General features: G+C 40.3%; 1 protein-coding gene across 1 annotated transcript in view; it reads right to left on the reverse strand.

Annotated features, from left to right (window-relative positions):
* LOC109930658 (cGMP-dependent protein kinase 1) overlaps nt 1–16349 on the reverse strand; it is a 483442-nt gene that overhangs the window by 363868 nt on the left and 103225 nt on the right. The gene's annotated exons all lie outside the window — the stretch shown is intronic.

The raw sequence follows: 16349 nt of genomic DNA on the forward strand, positions 1-16349 counted from the left end.
GTATTATAACAATCTTTGCACTTTAATAGCATTTAATTGGCTCTAAAGTGCATTGGGACATCCAGATGGTCAAGAAAGAAGCCTTTCTTCAACATCCAAGATGAAGCTTTGTTATTTTAGAAACTGTTCCTGTTTTATATTCAGTTACTCGATTGCTCTCATAGCGAGCTTCATTTTATCAGCTGCTGATTCTGCAGTAAATAAAGTATGCTAAAATTTTTAATCATCCAAGCTCAGTGATTACAATGACCTTGTACAGTTTGTGTGTCCTGTAGCCTATGCCTTCAATTATCAACAATGATCTGTAGTCACAGCACAAAAGCATCTGAGTGTGTGTTTGTGTGTGTGTGTTTTAAATAGCCAATTGATATTAACTTAGAAAAGTAGCTGAAAGAATTTGTCGCAATACGACTGACAGGAGTACAGACAAGTATCAGATACGTTAATGACTCAGAAACCATATGCCTTGTCTGAAATTGAGCAATATAGAAACAAGCGTCCACCATTCAGCCCCTCAGTAAGATCAGACATCAAGATCTACGGGGGTGGCACAGTGGCTCAGTGGTTACTAGTGCTGCCTCATAGCACCAGGGACCCAGGTTCAATTCCACCCTCGGGCGACTGTCTGTGTGGAGTTTGTACATTCTCCCTGTGTCTGCATGGGTTTCCTCCCACAGTCCAAAGATGTGGACTGGCCATGCTAAATTGTCCACAGTGTCCAACAATGTGCAGGCTAGGTGGATTAGACATGGGAAAGGCAGGATTATAGGAACAGAGTAGGGGATGGGCCTGGGTGGAATGGTCTCCGGACAGTTGGTATTGACTCGATGGGCTGAATGGCCTGCTTTCACACTGTATTCTATGATGATAAAGTGACTGTCGTTGGGGCCATTAGTTAGCCTTAGAGATCAGTTGTAGACCTGTGATCTTACACATCAGAAGGACAAGGGCAGCAAACGCATGTGAACACCACCATATGCAAGTTTCTTCCATTCAAACCATACTCATGCACCTTCCTGACTTGGAATGATATTAACGTTCCTTCACTATCACTGGAATCTCCTTCCTAATCACACTGCAGATAGACCTATACCACGTGGACTGAAGCATTTCAAGAAGGTGTCTCACCATCTTTGAGGGCAATTAATATTGGCCTCACAAGCAATACCCATTTCATTCAAAAGAAAAGAAATGATCAACATTTGAACTTACTTTAAATACTTTACATCACAGACCAAACAGAGATGATTCTATGCTGGAAAAGGTATTTAACAATGAGAAAAGTAGGAAGTAGTCATAGTAACTAAGTGCAGCAACTAGCCTGAAGGTAGAGAAAGGACTGTGTTTTTTAAACTGGTACAAAACACCACATCAGTCAAAGTATGATGAACAAAATGCTCAAAGCCAATGATATGTAGATATTGTTGAAGCAATGAAAGGATAAATATGAAGTATTAATAGTATTGTTGTAGTTGCCCATGTCTGAATATGACAAAAGGGTTATTAGGGATTTTCTTTTTAAATGACACGGACAATCGAAGGAAATTTTAGCTGATGCAGCATTTGATATAGTTCAAATCATAGCCTTCACAGACAGACAACAAAATGCCTCTGAGTCTTCGTAAGATGGGACTAGAATATAAACAGTAAGACTCTGATAAGGAGCTCAGATGAAAACCATCTGATTTGAGAGTTCCAATTTTTATATGAAATAGATCTACCTGAGATGAAGCTTTTTTAATTATAATTACATATGAGAATAGCACCTATACATATAATAATAGAGGTTTAAATTTATTAGATGTTGGGGAATTAAATTTCTGAAGACAGTTAGCCTTGGATACAGAGACATCCTTAAAGAAACTGTTTTCTCCATCAGCAAGAAGATTAGAACAGCAAAAACATATAAACAAGATAACCTCATAAGAGAACTGAGAGACAAATAACATAGTAAGGGGGGAAGAAACTATTTGGAAACAGGGTCATTATGACCTCGAGAGAATAAACAATCACCACTTCACAAATTGGATAGCAGGGATGCTGCTCCCAAAAGTATTCGCTTCATCATAGTATTAGGTTTAACTATGTATAACTTTATAAGTAACTTTATATTAGAGCTGATATTATTACAAATATTATAACAATTGGTTGAAGTTAACATCCTTTTTTAATCTTCTGTAATGAGACCAGCAAGGAACATGACCAAATTTGAAAAGTCTTTAGTAATTGGTACTCAATGCGCAAGCAAATGTCTAGGAAAGGACATAACAATCGGTGTTGGAATGTGGTCAAGAGTCCAAGGACAGGTGAAAAGGGGTCTGCCAAACATCACAAGATGGTGGGAGGATCCAAGGTGGACCATGAAGTTGTCCATCATTGATTGTGCATTCACAGGATTGGACATGCAGGTCAGAGGGGATATGGCAAGCATTGATGGCAATGTTGAATGTAATCATTGTAATGTGGAGTGTGTAAATATCCTTCATTGGGAAAGGTAGAGTGTCACTGACCACTGATCTGAGCTGTATTTAAGAGGGCAACTGGGCCCCACATGATCCCAGGTTCAGAGCGGTCTCTGGCCTCTCCCACATGTGTGGTAGAGGAGCTCCAAATGAAGATCAATTTGTCCTGAACACGGAACTCAAGACTCCTCTTTGAAATCCCTCTCCAACAGTATTCAATCTGAAAATACTGATCAAAAATCACAAAACCTACAGCAATACCAACTTTACTAATTAATTGGGCCACTTTAAAGAGAAAAACAAATCACGAGCAAAGGAAAGCTAAAAACATGAGGCAATAAGGTAAATTAAGTCAAAATGGAGAATGATGTCGTCACTAATTACAAAAGCACTAAAACAAATATCCTGATATCCTCATGGAAACAACCAAAAGCATATAACTTTACATTGTATGACTGGTCATACTGAGAACAGGCATAGTGTGTTAGCATCAAATGAGCTGAAAGAAATTCTATATAAATTAGAGGTGCAAATGAGTTTCTGGAAACAATGTGCGATTTTCCATGGACACAAATTTCTGAAAATGCAGCCATTTCATTTGACGCAATTCCAATGAAACCAACCTGTACAATTGCTAAGAATAATTAAAACTTCTGATAATTGAACACCTGTCTGGAAAACCTTTCCCTGCTGCCTCTTTATGGATTACTTTAGTCCAATGTCTTGTTTTATGATGATGTTGAGAGGTAGCCATGGGACCCCCATTTCTTCATACATACCTGAAATCTTTATGCAACGCATCGACAAGACAGAAAAATAGATAATACCAATGCCATTATTCCACTTCCACGAAAACCCAAAATACCCTCATCGCTAGAAATGCTTTATTTCCAATATGGGCCTCACATGAACAGTCAAATTACAGTCCAAGACTTCAGGGGAATTTTCTTATGTTATCATTGTGATACTTCACAGAGACCTTGGCCAGATTTTTCAGTCACTCTCCAAGACTGAACAGAGGCTGGAATTGGAAAAGAATGGCCACTGACCAGTAAAGATATAAATCACATGTTTGTTTTAATCTCCTATTATTTTCAGCAGAGCTGGAAAGGAGGCAAGGCAGGAACCCCCTGTTGCTACTAATTATAAATAGCTGGCAACAAACTAGGAGTGGGCATTTCAGAACTTTGGCACCGTTCAGCAAGCTACCTGCATTTTAAAGATATAATTTAGAAAGGTTTCTAAGTAGAGGAGGGACAGTACAAAAAAATGAGTAAAATGTTGTTGCCTCATTTACAAGTTCTTGCTGAAATAGGGCAGCATGGTGGCTAAGTGGTTAGCACCACTGTCTCACAGTGCTGGGACCTGGGTTCAATTCCATCCTTGGGCAACTGTGTGGAGTTTACACATTTGCCCCGTGTCTGCGTCAGTTTCCTTACACCGTCCAAAGATGTGCAGGTTAGATGGATTAGCCATGCTAAATAGCCCAGTGTGCAGGGTGGGTGGATCAGCCATGGGAAATGCAGGGTTACATGGTTAGGGTAAGGGGTGGGTCTGAGAGCAATGCTCTTCACAGGGTCACTGTGGCCTCAATGGGCCAAATGGCCTGCACAAACACTTTAGGGATTCCAAGCATCTACGCTGACTGAAGTGAGCAATAACAGTGCTTTGATTGGATATTGTAGGTAGCAAAATAACATAATTTCCAATTTGTTACTTCTGACAGCCAGCAAACTGTCCATTCAAAAACACTGTAAAAGTGGAAACGCCTTCAAAAGTATTGGAATAGATCAATAAATCACTGGAGACAGTGTTATTGTACCATATTGAAAGGCTAGCCCAGATTTTGTTACATTGTTTCAGGGATATGCATGTTACTGTCTTGGACAGCATTTATTGTCTATCCCTCGTCATCCAGAGGGCAGTAATGAGTCGACTATTTCGCTGTACGGTTGGAATCACGAGTAGGCCAAACTAGGTAAGGAAAGGAAAGAATTCATTCCCTAAAGACCATAAAATTATAACATGTAGAAATAGAAGCTCCTCTATTCAATGAGATTATGACTCATCTCATAATATGACTCTAGTTTCCCTATGATTCCTTACCAATTTAAAATTGGTCTTTCATGGTCAAATCAAGACTGTTACCTCAGAAGGAATCACAGAACAGTTACAGCACATGATGGTGTTATTCAACTATCCTCACTCACCTACTCTTTCTCCGTATCCCTGAAAATATTTTCTCTTCAGACACTTATTGCCTTTGGAAAGCCACTGTTGAATCTGACGTTATCACAAAATCAAGTCAGACTTTCCTCATCCTAGCTACTTGCCATGAAAATATACATATCATCATGTTGTCATTGGTTCTTCTGTTAATAATCTGAGTTGTGTGTCCTCTGATTCTCAAGCCTTCCACAATAAAAAATAATTCTGTCTACTTTGTCTAGGCTCCTCAGGTTCTTGAAGATCTCCAACAAAACTTCTCTCGACTTTCTAAGCAAAGATCTCCTTGTTCTTCAGTTATTCCACATACCTGAAGTCCCTCAGCACTGGAGACAGTCTTGCAATCTTTTTTCTGCATTCTCTCTAAAGCCTTCTTCCTCAAACATGGTGCCCAGAATTAGACAAAATACCCCAGCTGAGTCTGAATCAGTGTTTTACAACAGTACATCATAACCTCCTTCCTTCTGACTGCTATGTCTCTATTTATAAATCCCATGATCCATTTTAAAAACACTTTCCTAACCTGTCCTGTTAGCATTAATGACTTGCGCCTTTATATTGTCAGGTATCTCACTGCTTGAGTGGCGTTTAGGATTGTACACTTTATATTGCCTGCTGACCAAAATGTATCACTTTACAATTCTCCACATTAAATTTCATCTGCTATGTGCTTATCCAATGCACCAGCCTGTGCCCTCTTGAGTTGTCATATTATCCTCCTCCTGATCACTTCCAAGTCAATAAACAGTGCAATTGATCTTCAGTGGCTATGAAATAAAATGAAGGGAGTAAAATTACCCCGATTTGAGGGTAACAGCAAAATCAATTTCCCACTAATGGAGGTTCACCCACACCATCAGTGAGGAATGGCAGCCTCACCCAGTGCCAATATTTTCCTCACATAAATCTGCATTTTGGGCAGCTGGGAACTGCTGAGTGGGTCATTAAAGGGAGGGAAGCTCACTAATTTTTCATTATTAAATACAAGTTCACTGTTTTAGACCTTCAGCATCCACAGTTCTTTGTTTTTATTGGAGTAAAGGATCACTGGCTGGATTAGCTACAGTACAGGCCACAGTCTGAATGTTTCCTACAATGGAATCATTACTTTATCTGCACTCTGCTCTGAAACTTCTAATTGTATTCTAAACACCTCGTAGTTACAAAGGTAGTCCTCGAGGCTTTCATTTCTTTGAAACACTTAAATAATGCAGACAAGACAGACCAATAATTAAAACATCAGGGCACACAATGCATGGGAAATGTTAACACTCTGAACTACATATCCGTGATCAGGAACAACCTGAACTTTTGGAGACCCATCAATTTCTGCTCATCTCGACATTTGGATTGCTGATTACAATGTAGCTTCAACCAGGGACTCTTGGGAATTTATTAGCTGCAACTTGCAAGGAGGAAGCAATTATCAAGGCTTCAGGATCTCAGTGAGCAAACTGAAGACTTTAGTAAAAAGACACAAACACCTGGGGAGAAAATAAACGTTATGCAAGATTCTTGAAGCAGAAGTAGATAAATGACTGCTGTCAAAAGACTGTCAAATTCAATCCATCTGACCTTGTTTGATAAATTAGACCAAAGTATGGCAGACCCGTTGAGCAGGCATGTGACAACTTAATAAGGGACAAACACTTGCTGAGCACAACCTTGTTTAACATTGGATCACTCAGAACTTAACTCTTGAAATATGGATTGAGTTTGCCTCTGGTGTTGGCAGCTTCTTGCTGCAAAGTTTGGAGTACTACAAGCCCATTATTATCTGTGTGTGTGTGTGTGTGTGTGTGTGTGTGTGTGTTTGTGTGTGTGTGTGTTTGTGTACCAGCAAGGCTCTGCATTACTGGAAGAAATTTGTCAAAGTGAGGGTCATATCTACAGCATTTCTCCATCTACCATGCCTTCAGCATTTAATGATTGCACAGTGCAGATTGCTACAGGTTAGATCAGACCCCCTCAAGAGTATTTTAAGATGGTAGTCTAGACCCTAACTTTTTCTTATTTTAAAGGTAGATGTGAAGTGTCATGTTCCAGATGCAATGTGACTGATCAAAATACTCAATGTTAAGCAAAACACAACTTTTTTAAACACTATGGTTAAAATACAAACAAAAGAAATAGGAATTTAAAATAACTCAACTATTGGAAAGCTTAATCGAATAATAGATACAGTAACTATTACTAATTAACTGTTCCGATATAGTAATATCCCACAACCACATTCTTTTGGCAAAAAAATTCAGAAACAGATTCTCAGATGCAGTTCTCAAATCCAGGAGGAAAAAAACATCGAGAAGATTCAGACAGAACAGCAGCCAGGAGACATTTACTGAAGTTTCCAAATCTTTTGAGACCCCAAGAGCTTCTCCTCAAAATTAAACGTAAAAACTTAAAAAAAAAGAAAGCCTATTCTGTGAGAGCTGGTCGCACTCAGGCTGCTTTCATTGTTTCAACTTTTTAAAAAAAACTAAGGCTTCACAAATTGTTTACTTTCTTAGAGGCAGCTTGGTATATCTGCTTTACAACCTCTCTTCAAAAAAAAACCAGGACAAAATAACCAGGACAAACTAACCCATATGCTCATGGACCAAAGCTTAGTGGACCAGGCAATAGAATATAGAACATAGAACAGTACAGTACAGGCCCTTCGGCCCACGATGTTGTGCCGAACTTTTACCCTAATCCTAAGGTCTATCTAACCTCCACCCCTACCTTATACTATCATCCATACGCCTATCTAATAGCCGCTTAAATGCCCCTAATGAGGCCAACTCCACTACCCTCTCCAGCAATGCATTCCACGCCCCGACCACTCTCTGAGTAAAGAACCTACCTCTGACGTCTCCCCTATATCTACCTCCACTCACTTTAAAACTATGCCCCCTCGTAAAACTTACCTCCACCCTAGGAAAAAGTCTCTGCTGTATACTCTATCTATACCTCTGATCATTTTGTACACCTCTATCAAGTCACCTCTCATCCTTCGTCATTCTAAAGAGAAAAGCCCTAACTCTCTCAACCTTTCCTCGTAAGACCTTCCCTCCATTCCAGGCAACATCCTGGTAAATCTCCACTGCACCTTTTCCAATGCTTCCACATCTTTCCTGTAATGAGGCGACCAGAACTGGACACAATACTCCAGATGTGGCCGAACCAGGGTTTTGTATAGCTGGAGCATAACTTCATGGCTCTTGAACTCAATCCCTCTATTAATGAAAGCTAACACACCATACGCCTTCTTAACAACTCTGTCCACCTGAGTGGTTGCTTTCAGGGAACTGTGGACATGAACCCCAAGATCCCTCTGCTCCTCCACACTGCCGAGGATCTTTCCATTAACCCTGTATTCTGCTTTCAAGTTTTTCCTTCCAAAATGAATCACCTCACACTTTTCAGGGTTAAGCTCCTTCTGCCACTTCTCAGCCCAGCTCTGCATCCTATCAATGTCTCTTTGTAACCTAGAACAGCCCTCCGCACTATCCACAACGCAACCCACCTTCGTATCGTCCGCGAACTTACTAATCCACCCTTCCACTTTTCATCCAAATCATTTACAAAAATCACAAACAGAACAGATCCTTGAGGTACGCCACTCGTAACTGAGCACCATGTTGAATATTTTCCGTCCGCTACCACCCTATGTCTTCTAAGGGTCAGCCAATTCTGAATCCAATCTGCCACATTTCCCCCTATCCCATGTCTCCTTACCTTCTGCATGAGCCTACCATGGGGAACCTTATCAAACACCTTACTTAAATCCATGTATACCACATCCACTGCTCTACCTTCATCCACGTGTTTGGTCACCTCTTCAAAGAATTCAATAAGGTTTGTGAGGCACGATCTACCCCTCACAAATCCATGCTGACTGTCGCGAATCAAGCTGTGCCTTTCCAAGTGATCATAAATCCTATTTCTCAGAGCCCTTTCCAATAATTTGCCCACCATTGACGTAAGACTAACTGGCCTGTAATTTCCGGGGTTATCCCTATTCCCTTTTTTGAACAAGGGAATGACGTTTGCCTCTCTCCAATCTTCCAGCACTATACCCATGGACAGTGAGGACAAAAAGATCATCACCAAAGGCCCTGCGATCTCTTCCCTCGCTTCCCATAGAATCCTTGGATAAATCCCATCAGGCCCGGGGGACTTATCTATCTTCAACTTCCTCAAAATTCCTAGCACATCTTCCTTACTAACAGCGACCTCTTCTAGCTTTCCACACTGTTTCACACTGTCCTCCTCTACAACTAGGTCCCTCTCAGTTGTGAATACCGAAGAAAAGTATTTTCCTGGCATATGCTGCTGGTTAGACTTTTTCCCGTATTATTCAGGTTTGATGGTTTCTACTCTGTAAATTGCTACAGATATGAGCTGAGCACAGTAAAGGCAATGATGAATCTGTAAACGCAATTCATGAAATTAGCATTGTACACTCATAATACAACAATGCTATTATTACCTTGAAAAAAGGCTTAAGGATGAAGAAAGAAATAGAGGAGCAAGGATAAGAGAGATGAATTTAAGTCAAATCAGAAAGAGAAATAAACAAGAAAATAAATTATGATTTTACAGAAGCAAATTTTTAAAAAAATGACCAAAAAGGAAAAATAAGAGACCTAAAAGATTACACTTCTAAAATCATAAGAATAATTTGCCATTTGTAAGAATGGAACACCTCCATCCTGTTTTGTTCTCTTTCAGCGTTAAGGAGGTTGATTGGCATTGCATTAACAAATGAAGGGCCACAAAGTAGAGCTCATTCCTTTACCACACTGTATTAACTCAATACGACCAAATATCCAACACGAAAACATTAGAATCAATGCAGGTTGCCCGGCTGCCAACTGGTCTCAGCACCGTCCCTTCCTGAAAGTACTGTCCATCCATCCCTTCCATCCACATTGCATTCACAAGGTTCTATTCAGCATTCTCCTCCCCATCACACTATGAGGACTTCACCAAGTCCATCATGCTCCCCGTCCCATCTCTTTCCCCACCCTTAAAAGGTCCAAATGCCACCTCCCCCTCTGCAGGTTGCCCCCATTCAATGCCTTAAGTTTTCATAAGGAATTGGACTCCCTGGTTTATCACAATTACACTGCTCTTCCATGAGCTGTCCCCTGCTGTATTGAGGTATTGTCACTACCTCACTAAGAAAATAAATAACCTCATTCAGAGCTTTCATCTCTCTGAAGAGGCTTCAGGCCTATCCACAAACTGCTCCGAAAACTCTGCTCCTATTTTGACAGCTTGAACTTACCGGCCAATCTGTGCCTAAGTAACAGCCTTGCAAACTCATCTCATTTTCCAACAAGATTTGGGCATTGTTTTAACTCTATGGATAGGGCTATGTTGACACCTGCCAGCAAAGTATAGACAAGTAGTATGGCATATGGATTTAAGAGCCATCCAAGACTGTTTGTAGCTCCATTTGGATGAGTAGAAGGAAGATCACAATTTCTTAAGCTCCTCTGCAGTTCTCAGCCAAGAGCACCCAATCAATTAACCCAATGGTGTATTCTATTCAGGGCACTCCAAAATCGACAGCTAACCTTTATACGATGTTGAAGCAAATTCTCCAACGTGACACTTGGAGTAACAAAAGCATTTTACAGTCTACCCGCATAACAACGGTTACTACACGTCAAAAGCCCTTCTTTCATTTCAGATATCCTGAAATCTTGAATGGTGCCATATCAATATTTGTCTTCTTTGTTAATGTTCAAGTGATAGTTTTGCTAACAAATAATTAATTAAATAAGTGATTATGAGGCCACTCCATGAATTGTGTAGAATTAATACATTCCTACAGTTGAAAGAGATGCTGCAATATCACAATGCATTTAACTGTCAATATTAAAATTGAATGCAAGGACATTTGCATGTGGAAGCTAATGAAAATTACAAACAAAAAGTCAAATGCTGCAATTATTCCCAGTGTTTCTGAATACACAAAATAAATGTTTTAACAGATGATAAAATAGATTTTTTTTCAAGCATGTCATTAACATGCTGTTTCTTTTTTGCAAATAAGTTTGAGTTACAGTTTAATGACGAACTTCAATCCATGCCTGAATACAGTGTTGCAATCTAGGCTTTGAATTTTTTTTTACAGAGGAATAAATAGAGCTGTCAGTGTGAAAGCTGACTGAGATTTTAAGTTGCATTTTGTACTGATGTCGTTTCAAGCAAAAATCAAAGTACTATGGTACATTTAATCTTCAGACAGTCTTATCACTCCAGAACTGACTACATGTTTATCAACTAATGACTGTGTTGATCAACATCAGCACAAGTTGCCAGCCTGAGCAATTAGGGAAATAAAGCCCTAAAACCCTTATGGAAGTTGTGAAAATTAATTGCCTAGCATATGTAATTCCCCAACTCTGCCAATCTCTCTAAACATTATACTGCACTAACACAGCCAGGATTGTTTATCCCAATGTGAGTCGTCCTCAGGAAAAAGCAACTCGTTCAAAAGATTCTGCACACACTACACCCACGTGTGCACACCATGCTACACACACTGCAAAAAAAAACAGAAAAAAAGGCAAAGATTTCAAATCAATAGAAAAAAAATAAAAATTTAAGTTTAAAATGTTGAGAATTCCAAAGTTTTCCACTGGCATTTGGGTACAGTAAGAAGGACAAATTCCAGGAGAATACTGGATTACCATGTCAATCTTCTATAGTCATACACTTCAGTGCGTAGAAACACACAGGAGTAGAAAAGCACATTTAGCACCAGGCAGTCTATGAGATCAAGTTTGGCGAGTCCACTAATCTCTGCCCTGTGTCCCTTAATACTTTTGGACAACAAACATCTATCAATTTCAGGTTCAAAATTAGCGACTGATCTCAGATCAAAAGAGCCTCATGAAATGCTAATCTTTATATATAGGGACTTGTACACTAGAAAGTAGAAGTAATGCTTCAGCTATGTAAAACCCGAGCTGAACGAAAACTGGAACACTGAAAACAGTTCTGGAAGAGTTCAAAACTTCCACTGTGCTTTCTGTATAGAAATTTACTCATTTTACACTTGAAAGATCTGACTTTACTTTTTTAGAATTATGTCGCTAAGTCCTAATTTTCGCAAGTAGCAAAACAGTTCCTCCCAATCCATCCTATATCTTCCAGCTAATGTGTGAAAGTTTTGAATAAATCCTCCTGTAACCTTCCAAAGTGAGCTGCCCTGGTTTGTGTAAAGTCTCCTTGTAATTTAACATTGGTATCCAGCTATCATTTGGATAAATCTACTTTTCATTCCTTCTGGGTTCAATGTAGCCTTCGCAAGGTGAGGTATCCAGAACTGCTCAGAGTAGTCCACAGCATGAATTTTATGGGACAACTTGTTCCTTGCAATGCATCAATAAAACAAAATGTCAAAATGCTGGGACAGATCTTAATTACTTGAGAGTAGGACTTACACCGTTCAGGAACAGGAAGTTCTGCCCTCTATAGCTGCTACTTATTCTGATTGCTTTTGGCACAATCAGTGACCATTTCTGAGATCCATACAGTCTCAAGAAGAGGGGAAATATTTCCTGGACTTAAAGTCTGGGGATTTTTGGTTGGGAGAAATTGGGAACCCTAGCAAGGGGCAGGGACGGTGGTGGGTTGGGTTCTAGAGGCACAAAATGTGGGGATGTCTGTCCCAGAGAGACACAGACGCCCTCCTCTAAGAAGGTAACACCCTTTCTTGTTGCCTTTCAGCCAGAATTGTTGCTGAAGCATGATTTCTATCCACTTAATATAAAGATCAGCATCCATTAGCATCTTTGATTATTTTCTGTACCTAATCGATCTCAACTTACTTGATACCTCCACCATTTCACCAATTTAGAGAATATCTGGTTCTAGCCATTTGAGTTCCAAGTAAATACCTCACCTCTGTCTACACTGAAATCCATTTGGCACAGTTTATCTAATCTATTAATATTTCTTTGTAATTTGATGTTTCAGTCCGCTTACAATGAAGCCCATCTTTGCGACATCAGCACACCTGGATACATTGCATTCTAGCTGCCAAATGCAGTGAATAATTGAGGCTCCAACTCAGATCATTGCAGAACACCATGAGTCACATCCTACTAATGAGATGACCCGTCCACTGTCTCGTCTCACGCAATACGGCCAATGACCTAATTGGGTCCATAATTTGCCATCAATCCCATGAGCTTCAATTTAGTGAACAGTTTGTTATGAGAAATTTGATCAGATGCCTTTGAGACTCAATATGAGCCACATCAATGGGAATTGCTCTGCCCACTTCTTGGGTCACCAGTACAAAAAAATTTAACCAGAGTCAGAAGATATCACCAACAATTCCGTGCGCTTTTTCTCTGATCAGCTGAAAAGTCCAAGGCATTCAGTCACTCTACCCTTAGTTATCCAGTCTAGCAAATCCCTGACAATAAATGGTGGGCAATTTTCCATCAACAGATGTTAGGTTAACTGGTCTACAATTCTCTAGTTCTGTCATCTTTCTATAATAGCAATGTTACATGCCCAAGGTTCCCAACCCATGGTATGGAGATTAAGTGAATGGCCACTCATTTCCAAATGGTAGTTGAGCTGCTGTTGGGTGGTGGTTCCATTATGCTGCTCCAGATTTATAAGGATTTGTGCCGTCTCACATGTGCTACCTGCAACAGGAGGAGCAAGACACTGGAGCTGTACAATGATGTGGGGAGCAGCTTCAAGAGCTGCAATAGTATCTAGATTCCTGGACACGACCATGGGGATCCTGATGGAGCAGGCTGAGAACCAGGATGGGCAGGGGGGAGAAAACATCTTTTCCATTTATATTGTGAATGTGTCCAATGCAGAATCCAAAGGGAGCACTCCTCAGCCAAACTTCCCATTCTTGCCACTGTCTCATATAATCTCTCCCTTATCATTTGCTAATATGCCTTTTCAAGTCCAAGCGTGTTATTTAAATAATTCATCTTATAAAAACATTTAAGCGTATGTTCAACTATTAATCAAATGACTTAATTTTACAGAGTTAACTGTATGACATTAATTGAGGGGAAATGAGATGTATGACTGACTTCTTCATCTGCTGCTCCTAAGAGTGGCATGGTGGCTCAGTGCTAAGCATTGCTTCCTCACAGCACCAGGGACCCAGGTTCAATTCTAGCTTTGGGTGAACTGTCTGTGTGAAATTTTCACATTCTCTCTGTGTGTCTGCCTGGGTTTCCTCCCACAGTCCAAAGATGTGCAAAAGATTGGCCATGTTGAATTGCCCATAGGATCCACTGATGTGAAGGCTAGGTGGGTTAGCTATAAGAAATTCAGGGATAGGGTGAGGGTGTGCGGGTCTGGGTTGGATGCCTTTCATAGGGTCGGTGTGGACTCTAAAGGCTAAATGGCCTGTTTCCACACTGTAGGGATTCAATGATTCTAAGAAATCCTCAGAGGTTGATAGGAAGGTTTGGGTGTAAGCAAGAAATAATTACACATGCCCTAAAACTACCTTCTTACTCATCTTTTCTCCTTCTGTAAGAATGCCAGCAAGAGGTACTCATTTATTCCCGAGCACCAGCTCAGAAGCGGGAATCACAGTGGCTCAGTCACTTGAGGTGAAGGTGAAGTCGCACACTCCATGAGGAGTTAGCAATGACCAATAAGGCCAAGGAGTGGATGTCAGAGGGCTATCTTTCACCCAAAGGAATAAGCTGAAGATGAATAGTTGGCTCTTTTAGTAGTTAGACCATAGTTGCTGATTCTGATAGAGCCAGGAAAAAAGTTACAGCACAGAAAGAGGCCATTCAGCCCATTAAGATACCTGCACTGGCTGATTAATTAAGACCATCCTCCATCTCAATTTCAATCCCACTTTCCAGCATCTGGTCTGTGGCCTTGTAGGTTATAGCCCTTTAGCTGCAGATTCAGTTTCCTTTCAAATAAACTGAGGGTTTCAACATCAATCACCAAACTCGACTGTGAATCCAAACACTCATCACTCTCTGGATAGAAAGGTTTTTACTCATGTTCCCTCTAATCCTTCTATCGATCACCTTAAATTTATGTGCCCTGGTAAGTGGCGTCCCTACCAGGGGAAACAGGTTTTCTATGTCTATTCTATCCAAACTTATCATTATATTGTACACCTAGAACAGCCTCCTAAGTTATAAAGAAAATGACTGTAGCCTATCTATTCCTTTCTCATATCTGCAACTTCCAAATCCTGACAGTATTTTTGTAAATCTCCATAAACCCTCTAGACTTTCCTGTAATGTGGTGACCAGAACTATACACAAACTCCAACTGTAGCTTAGCCAGTGTCTCATGTAGTTCCCAGCATTACATCCCTGTGCATGTACTTAACAGCTCACAGAATATATGAAAGTATCCTATCTTCCTTTTTTGCCATCTTTTCTTTACCTTCAGGAAACTGTAGACATGCATTCTCGTTTACTGTGTATGCCCTTTTCTGAAGTTGGTGCTCCCCAAATATATAAGCTCACAATTCTCTAAATTGAATTCTTTTTGCTACTTTTCCACCCGCTCAATCAAACCTTTGATATCCTCCTGCAGCACATAGTCATTCACTTCACTTAGCAACTACTGAGACAATTTTTGTGTTATTTGCAAATTTCCCAAATCATGCCTCCTGCACATAAATCTAAATCATTGATAAGTACCTCAAAGGGCAAGGTACCCAACACTGAGCCTCATGGGACACCACTGGAAACTACTTTTCATTCACAAAAACATCCATAGACCTTTGTTTCCAGTCACTGAGCTAATTTTAAATTCAACTCACCGCATTCCCATGTCCCATGGGTTTTAATTTTTCTGACCAGTCCGTCGTGTGGGACTTTGTCGAGTGCCTTATTAAAATACATGTAGGCAACATTCACTGTACTAACATTACCAATTCCCTTTGTTATGTCCTCAAAATTCCACACAATCTTCCGTTCCCTTCATAAAACCACTCTGTTTAAGAAACATTTGACAGGTACATGGATGGGATATATGGAGGGATACAGACCAAATGCAGGCAAATAGGACGAGATTAATTGTGAAAACTGGGTGGTATGGACAAATTGGGCCAAAGGGCCTGTTTCCATGCTGTAAAGCTCTATGACTCTACGGATATTTCTGATCAATCCATGCCTTTTGAGTAACAGCTAAGCCTAACTCTCAGTCTTGATTCTAGTAGTGTGCCCACCACCAAGGTCAGACTGACTGACCTATAATTACTTGGCCTATCCTTTGTAACCATGTTGAAAAGCACATTGTTCGCAGACTTCCAGTCCTCTGGTACTTCATCTATATCTAGTGAGCTTTAGAAAATGATCCCCAGAGCATCCATCATTTCTGCACTGGCTTCCTTTAAGAGCCTAAGATGGAATGACTCTGGACATGAGTTTGTGTGAATTTATTTACAACTCTGATGACCTACATCTGTTGGATCTCTTCCATGCTGGCAGCTCCTCTTTTTTCCACATATAGTCACCCTTGTACATTATCATGCCTTTTTATCTTAACAATAAACACTCTGGGCTGGATTGAAGAACAGGTCAGAGGGTGAGGATTAGATCACTACCTGATGTCAGTCCAGTCTGATAGCTGTATCCTTCCAAAACTACGCTTTGCAGTGGACACTGAAATGCTGATAAAGTGCCCACCTTC

The sequence above is a fragment of the Rhincodon typus genome, chromosome 20, assembly GCF_021869965.1.
Source record: "Rhincodon typus isolate 14 chromosome 20, sRhiTyp1.1, whole genome shotgun sequence".
In the NCBI taxonomy this organism is placed as follows: domain Eukaryota; kingdom Metazoa; phylum Chordata; class Chondrichthyes; order Orectolobiformes; family Rhincodontidae; genus Rhincodon; species Rhincodon typus.